The sequence below is a fragment of the Carassius auratus genome, chromosome 14, assembly GCF_003368295.1.
Source record: "Carassius auratus strain Wakin chromosome 14, ASM336829v1, whole genome shotgun sequence".
NCBI classification, from domain to species: domain Eukaryota; kingdom Metazoa; phylum Chordata; class Actinopteri; order Cypriniformes; family Cyprinidae; genus Carassius; species Carassius auratus.
The window spans coordinates 18,600,567-18,612,809 of record NC_039256.1 but is presented as its reverse complement, the minus strand read 5'-3'; the positions used below and the strand labels follow the sequence as shown (position 1 = coordinate 18,612,809).

The following is a 12,243-nucleotide window of genomic DNA, read 5'->3' as shown; positions in this document are numbered from 1 at the left end:
TGCTCCACTAAATTTTTTTTATTCCCGGAGACATTTAGGGCCCTGATATCTCTGGCTGGAGGATGGCTGGTTAAATGCTGCCAGTCCCTTGTGCTTTATGGTGTGACTAGTGCAAGACAGTTACCCATATTTCTTTGCAGAGCTGCAACCAATTACAGAGACCAGTCACAGTAGACAGTAGGACAAATGCCAAGAGCGCAGAAGCTGTTGACTGCCCTCCTTGTGGCCTCCCTTTACACAATCAGTGCGTGACCTCCTTTCAAATAGAGAGATTTCAAGAGCCGATGTCATATGCAGTATAAACACTTTGTGGGTTGCTGTTCATTTGTTGATGTGTATTTGCTCTGCATGTATCACATGTGTTCAACAGCATGACATAAAGCCTGATTTAATCCAGGCCGTTCAGTTTGAATGCCTGCACACCTTTTGAGGAATGCAAACCTAAACATCTGTTTGCATCAATATTTTATATCAGCGCTTCCCTCATGTGCATGTTACCTTGAACAGTATATGAAATATTTACTATGGAAAAAAAGGCCAAAGCAATCACAGTGAGGAATGGGCCACGGGAAAGGACCTGGCATTCATACTATAGCAGTGTGGCTCTCTTAAATTCATAAGTTAAAGGCACTCAACGGCCATTATGATATGCCCTTACATCTCAATGCCCTCACGTCTCACCCATGTGCCTCCCTTTTTACTTTACTCAGTAGAAGGACCATAAAAAATGAACATAGCAGGAACATTACATCAATAATAAACACTGTTTTTTCTGGATCTGCTATTCTGTTTTCTTCAATAAAAGCATTTCTTGATCCAATAACAAGAAAGACATAGAAGAAAATGAATTGCGACAGATTTATTTCTTTATTTATTTTTGTATCAGAGTTGCATGGAGCTCAGATGGTGTACTTCTGTCCTAATAGCCAGTGAAAAGCCCTCGGCTGTGTTTCTTGATGTTTATTGTGGATTAGATATACCTTTCAGCCTGCTAAACAAGAACAGACATTTGAATCAACAATCCATAATCATTTGCCATAATTGCCTGTATGCAAATGAGAATAAATATCCTTGTGATCATGTAGAATTTAATGAAAGTATGCCGTCTGAGTTGTGCTTCATAATTGCACAAATTGATCCCTGTATCAAAATGGGAAGAGTCGGGTGACTCAGACAGTTCAGAGCAAATGTGTTTTCAAATATTTCAATATCTGAGAGAGCAGCAGGGAAAAATGAAATGGCAATGTGTTCCGTGAGAAGGTTAAAATGTTTTCTTACCCATTAGAATTGTCTTTAATAACCACTGTGCAGTCTGAACTACAGCACATGGCATCGATTCTTGGCATCGAAAATTGTGTGTTCCTGTCAATTAGGGAATGCAGGGTGAAAATGCAACATTGTGCAATTTAGATTTTGGCCTTCTTAAAATGCCAAACAATCAGCAGTATACAGACATTCAGACAATCAGTTTACATGTGTGTAATAATTACAGATCTAATTAATAATGGGGTCCATGATTAGTGTTGTTGATGATGGCACAGTGCGGTAGAGCTGTTTTTTATTCTATGCAAGTCTTAGCAGTTTATTAGGCTGTCAGAAGTGGAGAGTTTCTTCTGTCTTGTGTCATGTCTGAAAATAGAAGCACAAGTTTTTGGCTGCATCTGATCCTTTATTTTTATTATTTTTTAGTCTGTTTTCTCTCTTACATGGCATTGCTACTGGCAATATATGCCAGGGAAGTTACAGTATTAACCATCTTATTTGGGTGCATTGACAGGCAAAAATAAAACAGGATAAACTGCACTTGACAGTGCATTAAGGTAGTCATTTTGCCACGATTGAAGATATATCCAACTGTCAATGAGTCACGGGTTGTTTACAGTGCAGTGCAGGGCCAATGACTGGACGTTTATTGCCATCCGCTCGAGTTATATTTCACCATTGTACCTCAATCCACTGAGCTGTCATTGTATGCATTGCAGTCCGAGATTTCCCAGAAGCCTCTGCTCTTGATACTTCTCATTGTGGACTGTTATTGTTAGTAGTAATATAAAGTTGCTAAACAAAACTTGCAAATCATCTGATCTACTGTTTCTTTGAATTGCTGAATAGTCAGTAAGAGTGTTTTTGGCTTTTCCCTTTATGGTTTGTAATCTAATACACTGAATGCATTCTGCACATAAATCACATACTGTACAAAGCAGCATCTACGGGCCAAATTTGGCTAACCAATGTGGGCACTAAACAAAACAGATTTTATGTACTGTACTGTACAGAGGACAATAGATATTGTATTGTAATTTGCTTTGTGGTGCTTGCTTAGGCAAGCCATATCTGAGAATATCAAATGTGAGCTTGAGCTATTCTGAATTGGGCAGGTGAGTAATGACCTAGCAACCACACAACCTAATGATGCTAAATACATGGCAACATGCTATAACCTCTGAGAAACAACTTAGAAATACACTCAGAAAACCATAGTACCAGGATAGCAGTGTGCTAAAATTAGCAACTGCTTAGCAATGCACTAAATCATTAGCAATGAACACCTCCCAGAATACCTAAGCAAATACATAGTGGTGCCCTTGTAACCCAACGTAACACCCCAGAAACCACATGCTGACTTGCTGCCTTATCAGGCAATGACTGACTTTGCAGGCAGCGTCTTTGCATGAAGGCACCTCACAAAACTGATTTCATACAGGCTTGAGGCAGTGTAACAATTTAATGATCTATAACAAAATAGAATGAGTTTTGGGGATAACTATAATTACTATAATACTGATTTCTCGCTAGAAATAACACGAGAAGTGCAAAAGTTAGTCAGAAATATACATTTACACACAAACTGACCACAAAACGCAACTTTCAGAAGACGTTTATTTTCTTTAGCTCAACCATAATGGAATGGAATCCTGCTGGAAAATGAGATCAGCTTCTTCAAAAATCTGCTCAGCAGAAAGAAGCATGAAGTGCTCCAAAATTTCTTGGTTTGGTTTTCAGAAAACACAATGGACCAACACCAGCAGATGACATTGCACCCAAAATCATCACAGACTGTGGAAATACAACACTGGACTTCAAGCAACTTGGGCTTTGAGCTTCTCCACACTTCCTCCAGACTCTAGGACCTTGGTTTCCAAATGAAATACAAAACTTGCTCTCATCTGAAAAGAGGACTTTGACAACTGTCAGATCAGCATTCTTTCCCATGATTGTGTAGCCTAGTGTAGCCATGATTGTGTAACAGACGCTGTGTCCCATTCAGAAGGGCTCTTCACTATGCCCTAAAGGGTTTACCCTCCGGAGTGAGAGCTTCGAAAGGTTGAAGGGTGTAGGGGACCAAACTACAATTACTTGAAGTACCCTTTTGCATCATCATCCCGTGCCCACATGGAGGTGCCATCATCATGAAAAGCATTAGCAAAAAGAATGGGTTTGAATGGGTTCAATCGGGTCCGACAGTATTTTATATTTGCAGCAGTGTGCATTAATTACTACGCTTTACAATAGAATTTTATTACTGGGGATTGCTTCAACTACTCAAGAACACCTTAGCAACTGCATAGAAATAGTCTTGCAACTTCCCAAAACACCACAGCGACTGCAAAGCAACATGTTAAATTGTTCAGGACACTTTAGCAAGTAATGACCTTGAAACCTTCCTGAACACTCTAGCATACTGATAGTTTTGACTGGGCAGCACACCTCACTTTTCCTTCAGAAAATGTTAAAAATCAGGGGGTTTGTGATGCTATTAACAAACTGACATTTCAAAAGTCCAATTCTAAAGGATTTTTGAGATGAGGCAGACTTTCAAAGCTTGATTGTTACCTGTGAATGAAGCTCCGCATTTGATCTCTGCTGCTCTGCACAGAGCTTCTATTTTGGTCTGGTATGTTGGTTTTAAAAATCACCTTTTCTTATTGTGTGAAAATCTACCTCTTAGTACCTGATATTCGTCTATGCTCTGCTACACATTTTTACCTCTTGTGACTTGCTGAACTTCACGCTGCTCTGCACCGGTGTGATATATTGACACATCGTCAGTAACAACAACTCTTGATATTTACAGAAGCCAAAGACAAACCACCGGCAAGCAGAGTTGCACTGTACTTCTCCATTATATGAGGTTTCCTCTTTGGAAAACATGTGTCAAAGTAATGAGGCAGAAATTGAACACTGCATCTCCTCTTTGTGGTCTGGGAGACTTGTGACATTGTGCTGTTCCTCCTGATCTGACCTATGATTCACACCATATCTGTGCATTCAACATGGATGAGTGAATAGTGGAGGGAGAAAAACAGGTGTTTCTTGCTTCACATTCTCCTATAAATATTTATCTCCTATAAAAACTTTGTGATAGGAATGTGACTCAAAATGTATGGATAAACTTGTTTAGAATCTGTAGGGATGGTAAAATTCACAGATTTGCATCAGCATAAAAATTAATGATGCAATGCATCAATTTAAAAAAGTGTGCATCGGCTACTAGTTGGCTTTTGTATCGCGATGCATACCTTCTAAGATATTTGCATTGGTAAAATGTATTAATATACTGTATAGTAGTACAATTGATTTCTCCTCAACTGTTTCTCAAACGCGTTCTTTCATCAACACTGCTGTGAAGTTACGTGGATATGACGCAGCTATCACAACACTATGGAGACCAAGACATTAGAAGTCAGAGGACATTTAAGTTAATTCATGATTTTCTGTCTGTCTGAACCAAAGGAATAAAAACCAATGAGCTCTACCATACTGAATTGCTTAGCGTAATATTTTTTCCCATTGCATGGTATTGCATTGTTCAATCGTGTCGAAATTGGATCACACTGTATGGTGAATGTTGTGAATCGTATCACATCACATCGTAGCTTCATATATCTTTAATGTATGGTATCATTGTGTCGGGATGCGGATCGCCTCTCTGAGGCGTTATTGATTTGTATTTGTAGTAGTTGTATTTAATTGTAATGAAATCACACACACACACACACACGCACGCACGCACGTACACACACACACACACACACACACACACAAACCTTCTTATATACACACTAGCTTATTAAAATTCAATACTCTTATTTAGTACACATTAAATTGACTAAAGGTGACAGGAACGATGTAATAATGTTACAAAAAGACAGAATCATGAACAAAATGTATCATGGATTCCACAAAACTTTTAAATCGTAATAATATTTCCCATTATTATTGTTTTTACTGTCTTTTGATCAAATAAATGCAGCTTTGGTGTGCATTAAAAAACTTTCAAAAACATTTTTTTTATATAAATATATTTATGAATAAATATAAACATATACAAGTGGCATATATTATCTATTAATGTCTAAATTTGCTAATTTAGTACAAATTATGTTCTTATGCAGATTAAAATTAAATGTCATCATTTAGTCCTACCTAGGCTACTTCAAATCAGTTGAACCTTGCATGATTCAAGTTTGTATCACAATGGAAAAGCCACTCTTTTGCATAAAATAAATATGCATGGTGATCACTGGCTGTCATATTATAACTTGGGTTGGTTAATAAAAAATGTGTATTAGGTCAGGATTTGAATCCAGGATCTCCTTGCATAAATAGTGCCTCCTGCTGGTATTTTTGGTCATGTCTTAGCTCACCAAGGACACTATGTGCTAAACCATTTAAACGCCGCAAGCTATATTTCAATCTAATAGAGCTTGCAGAGTCACAACATGCCCAGCCCTTAGATTTGTGAAACCCTTTATAATCCTGTATTTTACAGCAAAAGTGTGTCTTTTGTCTTGAAGTGACTTACAGGCTCATAATGGCCCTATTATTCAAATAATGATCCCTAGAAGTCATCATCATCACTAGGCTTCTAACAAGCCTGCCTTTGTATTGATACTCATTGTCATGAAAAATACACATGACATCATGCTATCGTAATTACAGTGTTCTTTGATCCGGTTCAATAATTCTCTGCAGTTTACATTGATAATAGATTCCCTGTGGAGTGGGTTTGATAGATCTTGATCACACTGGGCCAGTGAGACCCTAAATGAACTCAGACTACAATATATTCACAGCCGCTGTATTAATCCACACTGACTCACCGGGAGCCCGTCAGAAACCTTACACTGACCCAGCTCAACAGGAAATGAGTGTGTCTCTCTCTCCAACTCCAATCTGCTTTTTTTTTTTTCAATAAGCCACTTGACTTCTAAATAGCAAAATTCCTTGAGTGACAGTTTCCGTGGCAGCCTAGAATGGAATGTGGAAATCTGCAGAAATGTATGACGGAGACATATCCTCATTTCAATAAGTCAACTTCCTTGTCGATGAGAAGCTCTAGTTCCTATTACTGAAAATCAGTGACGACTAGATCTAGTGTTAATTGCTCCATGGCATGCTCTGTTTGATTCTGTATAGAAAATGGTGTCTGTAACCAATCAAAGACACTTTCTTATCAGGAACGCTGACAAGGGAACCAAGGGAAATATGACCATGGAAAATATGACGAGTCAAAAGACTCAATGCATGTGACCCCTCCTAAAAACAGCTCATTAACTCCTTCCTTCGAAGTCAGAAGGGATATTAAACAACCTATACGATCATTATCTAGCATACAGTCTTTCACTGTGCACCAATCAATGCAAAATACAATTAAAAATCTGTGGCACTAAGGTATCCTATAATAACCTAGCAGGGGAAACGCTATTAACCTCTAGGGACCTGTAGGAGGCGCCACAAAAAAAATTGCGATGATTGGTTTATTTCCAGTTTCATCACAGTGTTTTAAACTCTCTCGCTCACCTACTTCTCAATCTAGCTCCCATGTGGATCTTATAGTAAAATGGAACAGCTCCCAAGTGACAGGCTTTACAAAATAGGGCTGAGCGACAGATGAACCTAATAGCGGAGAGAGCCGGAGGCACGTTAGCGAAGAACAGGCCACAGTTGATAAGTCATTGAGTGAGAGTCTTATCCATGCATGAGAAATTATGTCAAATATTCCATTTATCTCACAGACCCTAGAACAGACTGGCCAACTTCTATTAAATGTCACAGCCTAAATAGCTCATCACAACATGGTAGAGCGGTATTTAAAGAGCATTTAGTTCTGTTTTGCGAATGGATGGCTTAAGTTACCGGGGAAAGAGCTGAAAAGTTGACATTTCCAAACTAAACATTCCGCGCTCCAGATTTAAGTGCGGGTAATTTCTCCTGTTGCCTTTATTTAGGAATGACATTTAGTTCTTTCTGATAAATCTGACCACTATCTGTACGTCTGAGCCACAAGGTGGCGCTCACTGGAACCCTATCAAAGATTTCAGACATCAGGGCTTGATTCATAAATGTCAGTTGGATGTTAAATAATGCAAAAGCATGTCAACATTGTTCCCGAAGGTTTGACTGAACTGCCGAAAAACACCCAAGCATTGCGTTCGCAGAATAGACTCTCTCCAGGGCCGTGTTTATCAGTCCACAATTGGCCTCATTATGAGAAACATCAAATCTCAGTGCGGACAGGATCGCTTTATTACAATCATTAATTCCATAGTACTCTGTGTGCTAGTACTCCCAAGTTTCACTTGTATTTGTGTGTATGTTTGGGATGAAGCCCGGATTTTCTAAGGCTCTTGTTAGTGTGAAAGGCAGTACTGATCCATGGCTTCAGGGCTGGCTGTGAGTGATGTTCTCCCGAACACGGCCGCAAACGCTACTAATAACACAGCAGAGGAATGCGGTGACCATGGAAATGACTGTGCCATACTGATAAGGGCTCCCACAGATGACATCATAGTAGTCTATGTGAGACTGCAGGATGACTCAGTAGGGTGTGGTGTCTGAAGTCATCATTACCGGTCTTTTCACAGAAAAAAACCCTTCCTGGGAAAATTCTTCATAGCCCTCGTAAGGGACATGGCATCTATAAACTGTTGATTGCACAGAGATAATTTATTATTCATTCCGAATGGCCCAAATGTAGATTTCATCAGTATAACAAGGAATATTTTATCACAAGCTGCGCCTTGTATTCAAAAATACACCCATAGATACCTATAACACATATTATGCTTACAGCCTCTTTATGAATATATTTATTATATAGATTTACATAATATTTAACCCATGCAATAATAATCATACTGTAGACTGAATCTACAGTATGGACAGGTTTGTAAAAGCCAACGACAGTGAGCCTCACCTGGTTTGGGAATCAAAAAGTGTTTATTGTACAACATTAAGGATTTTATATCAAACGCTTTATATAATTATGAACTGTATAGGCCCAGCAATATGCAAAACGATTAACATGACATGCTGAAAAGGAAGCAGACAATTTTGGTTTCTAGAGGTCTCATGGATTTTAAAGGGGTTTCATGCTCTCGGCAGTTATTCAATGTACAAATCACATTGTTGTTGGCACAAACCATGTTTATCCTAGCTGAAGGTGAACCCGTTTTTAATGTAATCTGAGTTTTTTTTTTAGCTTATGGAGTTTTGCGCGTGATGTTTGATGATGAGGGATCTCAAGCAACCTGTCCATGTTGGCATCTTCTTAATTTGGCTAGCTTTAACCAAGTAACTGTTGATTTTGTTCCAAACTACTGTTTGAATGGATGCACAGCCTGTGATATCAAAAACAACCAAAAATATGGGAAGCATTTTCATTCGCTTTCAAAACCTATGCTTTTTATTTTGCTGCCATAACTAGGTATAAATAAATCTGCATCATTAGCATTGATTGTAGCTAATGTCCTTAATTGTATAGGAAGAAATCTCCAACACAACACCTGAGAACCACTTAATATATATGAATAAAGAAAATGGATAAATTATATAATGAAAGAAGAGGAGCTCATGGCTAAAAATGACCACTTTTGTTAACTTCAGATCAAGGGACTGTAGTAGTATGCATTTAAACACAACACACTCACCTTAATGACTGGTCTAAGTTCGAAAGAACAAGCCTTTTAAGGTTCATTAACAACATTAACAACAAAACCTGAAGTTCTTACTTAATGTCTAGTCCATCAAACTAATTTAGTAGTCTTTTACTTCCCCCAGTACCCGAAGAACAAGAAGTCGTTGTTGTTAATGAACTCTACCTTCCTTGGCCGCTGAGTTTAGATTATTGTCTGTGCTCTACCACTAAAGCAATTTCCTCTGCGTATCTAATTGGTATTACAACCGCTTGGCTTCTCCTGATTTGTGTCAGAGTTATTTATTTATTTTCATTCCAGGGGACCACAGCAGTTTCCCAATGGGCAACAACAGTGAGATGCATAATCTGCTGAAAATATGAATTTCTAAGGGCTAAATTAACACAGCTGTCAATTACCCCAATGCTGTTTTATGTTCCCATAAAGACAAAATTAGAAAATGCCATACGACACAGTAAAAAACAGACAGACTAGATGCAAAAACAATACACTGAAGAGAATAAAACATCCACTTTCATGCACCGTCATCTTTTCTGTATGGCCATTATGAGATGAGATGCGCATGTTTATTTTTTAATACATCTGGCCCCATCCAATAACCTGCTTATTGCTCCTTCACTTCATTAAGCTCCAAGAAAAAAAAAGAAACAAAAAAAAAAAAAAACACTTGGGTCTGGCAGATTTGCTCATTATATTTCACAATAGTATTCAGGCTTGTGAAGACAAAGTACTTGTCATCTACATTGCAGTCCCCTCCTCTACCAAAATTGCTCAGCAGTGCATATACTCTATGTCATATTCTTAAACATTGGTTCACCTCCCCTCCCCCAAACGTACTATCAAGTACATGAACCCAGTCTTGTATGACACATAGTCAGTGGAACTATATGATGCATAGATGTAATCATTTCCCCTAGAGACTAAGGTATGATTTTCACGGGAGCTGTATTACTCCTTCACTAGAGTAGCCCCTCTCTCTCTGTTGACTGTTGGTGAGGATAACTTGAGACCACCATACAAACAGAAATGAGATACTTTCTGCTCCAAAGATGAATATGACAGCTTTGCATAAAATATAACTTCATTACAATTCCAGCTAAAACATAAAACTCAAGGCAGAGAACCATTATGAATTCTTAGAAAATACGAAATAAATTAAATGACTATCATCCACTTGGATCTATTGTAGAGAACTATGCCCTCCCCATATAAACTGTTGAAAATGTAAGATTATTACTATTCATGCTACAACTCGCCTGAGACTCAAATCTCAATAACTTCCTATATGAGTCAGACCCACTTGCGCTGCACTCACTGTGTTTGAGGAAACAAATCTCATACAAGCTTCTCATATATTCGCTGCACTTCTTAGTTTCTCTTTTTCATATATAGATTTTTTTTAAAGGATGAATTTGATCATGAAATTAAATGTTATCATCAATAATGAGTAATCTAAACACAAAAAGGTCTCCTAGCCTTTCCAGTCTGGTGTACAAATGGTCAGCAAGCTGGTTTCTCAGCCTGACCAATGGTGCTCAATTAACTGGCCACCCAGCTTGACCAGCTGAACATGCCTCAAAATCTCCTAAAGTGACCAACATGACCAATATGTATATATGCAGATAGATAGATAGATAGATAGATAGATAGATAGATAGATAGATAGATAGATAGATAGATAGATAGATAGATAGATAGATGTGCCGGTCTCCCTTTTTTGTCACAAAATGATTACTCTTTATTTATAAAATCAAATTTATAAAATGATTATTCTTTGTTTCTCTGCTTAAAAACATCTTAATTATGTATTTTACTTTCTTCATTATACGTTATAAATCTCTTCTTGCTGAGTTTGTGAAGCTATGAAGAGAATGTAAAACAAATGTAGCCTATGCTGTAGGCTACTGTTGTATAAATAAAGCACATGAACTGAAACTGAGTGAGAGAGAAAGAGAGAGAGAGAGAGTGAGTATGCACATTTCCTCTTTAAATTTTCTCTTTACATTTTTTTAGGCAACTATCATCTAAATAAAGTCACTTCACAAATTTCGCCACATTTAAATATCCTTTCGCACCTTTTAATCTGATAGCATTGTGTTTTACAGTTCTCTATTTGAGCTCAGCTGAACTTTCCTCGAGTATCGAGCCACTCCCAAACACACCTGATAACACTGAGCAACTGCTGGGAGTCCGCCATCAGCCTCCGCACATTCAAGGCGCTGGAAAAAAGCGAAACCACTTCGAAATACTTGACGAACTCGTACATTTATCACTCAAACTGGCTCTTTTAGTCAGGTTTTAGTGGATTATATCATTTGGCTGTGATTTAGCCGCTGGGAGGTATTACACCCGCGGAAAAAAAAAACTTTACCGCAGTTTTTTTTTTAAAGTCTCACCTCTCCATTTTGAATCCGACGGGAATTTCAACAGTTTGGTGAGTATGTTTTGCTTTTGTCTTGATAGTTTAAATTACTTTTTTTTAGTATAACCAATATAAAAGTGAATTTGCTTCATACTGGGTTCAACTTATGTCTGTATTGTGAATACAAGAGAGACAGAAATGCGGAATGTGTGTTTGTGGCTAACATTGTTAGCTCGTTTCCTTACTTCATGGAATGTTTGGGATATTTTTGTCTTTGTCGTTTCATATTACACTAAATGAAAACCGGCTTGTTTCTTGTAAACGCTTTGTTAGCAATCTTTTGACGAATGTAGATAGGCCATGAAAGGGAAAAAGAGTCGACAACATCTTAAGTATGAAACAGAAACTATCCTGAAAACTTTGTTAGGGAATGCTAGTTAGCCGTTAGCTGTAACGTTACGTCTCTTATCCGGACAAATGTGTCAGGAGTTTTTACTCTTAAAGGTGTTTTTAACCTTTAAAACCAGGGCATGTATTTGTTGTTGTGGATGTTTAGCCTTTTTATTTTTTTTTAAAACTATGATCATTATAGTCTGAGGCACTTATGAGAATTAAATCCATTTGAGGAGTATAGGGCGCCGCCTAAACCACAAACTATGGATCAGGCCCTTAATGTGAGCTCTGCCCTTAGCGGTGTATAAAAATAGGCTATGCATACAGTTATTGAGATATGTTGTCTTTCTAAAATAACAACAGTGATGATGTTTACCACTCTACCTGTTGATATGTAATAGATGGTGTACAGTCAGTTTGTCATTATTGCACAATAAACCCTCATTGGCTTTATTTTATGGTAAGTTTAACTGGCTGTACAATATTCCGTTTTACACGTGATTTATCAAAAAAATGTTATATGTATATTTATATTACTTGTCAAATAAT

General features: G+C 37.8%; 1 protein-coding gene across 1 annotated transcript in view; it reads left to right on the top strand.

The window, feature by feature from the left end:
- The first annotated feature begins 11,065 nt into the window (after positions 1-11,065).
- LOC113113878 (catenin alpha-1-like) overlaps positions 11,066-12,243 on the top strand; it is a 91,050-nt gene continuing 89,872 nt past the window's right edge. Inside the window, exon 1 of the mRNA XM_026280404.1 lies at positions 11,066-11,373. The gene's annotated coding sequence lies outside the window, so the exon portion shown is untranslated. The remainder of the gene's footprint in view (positions 11,374-12,243) is intronic.